Here is a 3,755-nt window from a genome sequence, read left to right on the forward strand (position 1 = left end):
ATCCTGTCAAGAAAAGCTTGTGAGTCTGACAACACTAAATTTTGGTTGATGAACAATTTATTTTTATACATCATGTTCTTATGATCTGATTATAAGCTTACATGCACATTTGTATTACCATGTCCACATGCACATTTGTATTGCCATGTCCAGGTGGGATTCTCCCACGTCCATCCTTACTCGTAAGGAGGATATCTTCTATGCCGTATAGCTTTTTCTTTTCAACAAGCCTCAAGAATAACGTCGAGGTGGGATGGTACAACTCTAAAGTCTCTCAAGAAATCACTGAGGTGGGATGTTGCAACTCTAAAGTCTCTCAAGACATGATTGTTATACTATGTGGACATTGCAACTTTAAAGTCTCTCAAGAAATTACTGAGGTGGGATGCTGCAACTCTAAAGTCTCTCAAGACATGAATGTTATACTATGTAGAAGATATTCTCGCATGTCCAGGTGGGATTCTTGCAGTTAACTATCTTATAGAGAAGGTCCCTTGCTACTTGCTATTTATCTGATGAAAACAATCTGCTTGGCCTGAAATTCCACTTAAAATATTCTCCCTGTAAATATTAATCCTTGATAACCAAATTTTCAATTCAAATGAAGAAATTGACACAGAAAGAAAACGAAAAAAAATCTATTTTCATGCACTCATTTTATTTCCCCAGTTGTAACATCCTTAGACAATATCAAATAAAAAAAAGTTTTAATCACATACTAACTATATTTAATCATTTAACAACTTATCACTCTATAGTCCCCATATTTATAAATATTACCATGTGTATATATATTATAGTTTATTGGCACATGGCCCATTCCAATCTTGGAATTAAATTGTTTATCGATGACTTAAGGAATTATATAGAAGTCACATGGTCTTACTTCTTTACATATAGTCGAGCTGAGACAACATGTAACTATATTTATTATGCCTGCCCAAAGGTATGGTATATAGTGATCAATATCGTTTTAACTTACATTAATTTATTTATTTTGATTTACGGGTATTTTAAAATGGAGTTGTTTTTAGTGTGATTTTTTGGACTTTCCGGTGCCGGAATCCGGTGGAAACATTTGAGGTGAAATCTTGAGTTGTGTTATTTAAACTAGTTTTATTTATTTATTGTATATATGGGTTCAGCACCCTCGAAAACCCCTAGGGCACTTCAATTGCACAGGATTACCCATCAAGTTTGTGATTTCAATAAATTCTTGCCGGATTTTAGAGAAATTACACCGAAAAACCCACCGTAAAAGCTTCCAAAAAATCGCACTAAAGACAACTCCCTTTAAAATATTATGATTTTTAAATGTCATTTAATTTATTATTATTTCACATTTCATTGGTTGAATACATTGAGGTCTTATTGCCGGCTCATATCACATAAACTGATAAAACTTTATAATAAAAGTATGATGGAGAGCGTTGAGATCCATTAATGCTAGCTTTGTAACTAGCATTAATCCATGACATAAAATGTTATCTCCTTTTGCATAAAAAACTTTCAATTTATTTTTATCAGCTCACTGGTGGTGTGTAACTAGCAACCTTCAGTTTATTTTCCTCTAAGCTCATTAATGGTGTCACGTAACTTTCCTCTCAGCTCATTAATGGTGTCACATAACTTTCCTCTCAGCTCATTAATGGTATAGTGTAAGTGGCTGTCAGCATGTTAACTATCTATCAACTTCCGGCAGCCACTAATCCTCTATTTGAAGATCGGTTCAAAGCTGCTTCGCTCCTTGCCAAATCGTTCGTTGAGCTACAAAGTTGATATTCTATCGCTCCACATGGCTTTGGTTGCACCATCTACACAGGGTGTCTTCTCATCCAATAACTTCTTCTTCGTAAGGTAGAAACACTTACTAGACTTTGAGGTTCAAGCCAATGACTTTTTGGCAGAAACATTTACTAGACTTTGAGGTTCAAGCCAATGACTTCTTCGTAAGGTAAGAACATTTACTAGACTTTGAGGTTTAGGCCTAGCGAAGGACCTTACTCAGCTCAGTCCTTTAGAAGAGAAGGAATTATGGTTGTCAAGAGAAATAAGTATGGTCGTCTATGCTATGGAACCGGCCATAAAATCCAGGCAATTTTCAGCTGCCTCATGTAAATCTGCCTCAAGAAAGTTGGAATACGCGTTGACTACAAGCAAAGCCCCAACGTCCATAGGCAGAATCTCATAGCTGTAAATCGATGTGAAAGAGGGTTTTAACATGACATCTTAAAGACAATTCAATGTTAACATAATTTGCGAAATCCAAAAGATATCGAAATGCAAAAGGATATCACTTGCATATTGATTCATGGCCCAAATCCCCCTGGTGCTTTCTCCAGGTTAATGTGTTAGATTATCATAAACTTAAACAGCGATTCTGCATGCGGAAAGAACTGAAAAGAATCGTTGAAACTTAATGCCCAGGGATACGAATTACCTCCAGCCATTGGTGATGTATTGATGCAGGCCACAGTCCACTTGCTTCTTCTTCAGCACTCCAGCTTCAATCCAAGCAAAAGAAAAACATACAAAATTCTGAAGGCACTTCCAAGCTCTACTATCTCAGCTAGATGGTGTAAAACTGAAGGGGATTGAGATATAAGCTTGGGGACCAAACAGATGAACCTATAGTTAAGCTTCCATCAAGCTTCTAATAGCTATGTGTTAGATGTCCCACAAATCAAGGCAGAGAACTCGAATCAAAGTGATGGACCACTTTAGTAGCTCCCAATTATAAATTTAGTAATTGCAGTTGATTTTCTTAACTTAAGGAAACTACTGCAGTTGGTTTCCATAAGTTAAGGAAAGACTGCAATTCCATAATTGTTGGCAGCAATTGTGGAAAAATCAATGGAGCTTAACATAATGTTCATTTTAACATCCTAAAATTTTATTTTTCCTGGTCAGAATACCATTTTATTTCAGAAGCTTAGTGTTTTTTCAAAAATTTTAAAGAGGCACTTTCTATTCCGAGTGTAGTCTAACTATCATCCTTGCCTAAAAGAAAAGAAAATTCGAATTGTGTTGAGTGTTACAATAGATCTGTAGGGCGTTTCATTGCCAAAACGCTATCCAAACCTTCTGCATTCGGTTTTATATCTGCATACTCCTCAACCTGATAATATTTATCCAAAAAAAGGTATTTAGTTTACTAAAGACTCTGGTTGGATACATTTTTAAACCAGAAAATAATTATCTCCAAAAAAATTATTTAGGTTACTAAAGACTCTAGCTGGATCCATTTTCAGAATCACAAAGAAGGCTAGGATTGGAGAAACTTACATGTCTAGTTGTATGTTGCGAGCAGCCAAGCATGGCAGCGTTTCTGATAACTATATTCATGGCGGTTCTGCACACAGAGGTGTGCAGGGCACAAAGCGTCAATATGATGGTTACTGGTATTTTCATGGCGGTTCTGCACACACAGGTGAAGGGCGCGAAGCGTCAATGATGGTTGTTGGGTATTTTCAGTGTATGTGTAAGTGGCATCTGACAACAATGGTCGGAGGCATGCAAATGAATAGCACGTGGTTGTCTTTTTCTTAACTTTAGAAAATTACATCCACAACTGGCATTAATTAATACGTTTTCCTACCGCTCAAACAATGTCAAATACATGTCGTGAATCTATTGATTTCAAGACGAAGTTTCCCATTATCCAATATTCGCTTTATACCTTGAAATGACTGGCGGTCATCGATCTCAGTTATTTTTTAGCCGTTAGTGAATTCACTTTTGTACAATATATAATT

General features: G+C 36.2%; 1 long non-coding RNA gene across 1 annotated transcript; it reads right to left on the minus strand.

Annotated features, from left to right (window-relative positions):
* Nucleotides 1-3,022: 3,022 nt before the first annotated feature.
* LOC149171835 (uncharacterized) lies at nucleotides 3,023-3,421 on the minus strand. The gene is made up of 2 exons (XR_016259582.1): nucleotides 3,286-3,421; nucleotides 3,023-3,118 (listed from the first exon to the last, which is right to left on the minus strand). It is a non-coding gene; the product is annotated as an uncharacterized LOC149171835 (long non-coding RNA).
* Nucleotides 3,422-3,755: the final 334 nt, after the last annotated feature.

This window comes from Pinus tabuliformis, chromosome 4_2 (assembly GCF_031772625.1).
Source record: "Pinus tabuliformis cultivar Carrire ecotype Pingquan chromosome 4_2, CPIR1, whole genome shotgun sequence".
In the NCBI taxonomy this organism is placed as follows: domain Eukaryota; kingdom Viridiplantae; phylum Streptophyta; class Pinopsida; order Pinales; family Pinaceae; genus Pinus; species Pinus tabuliformis.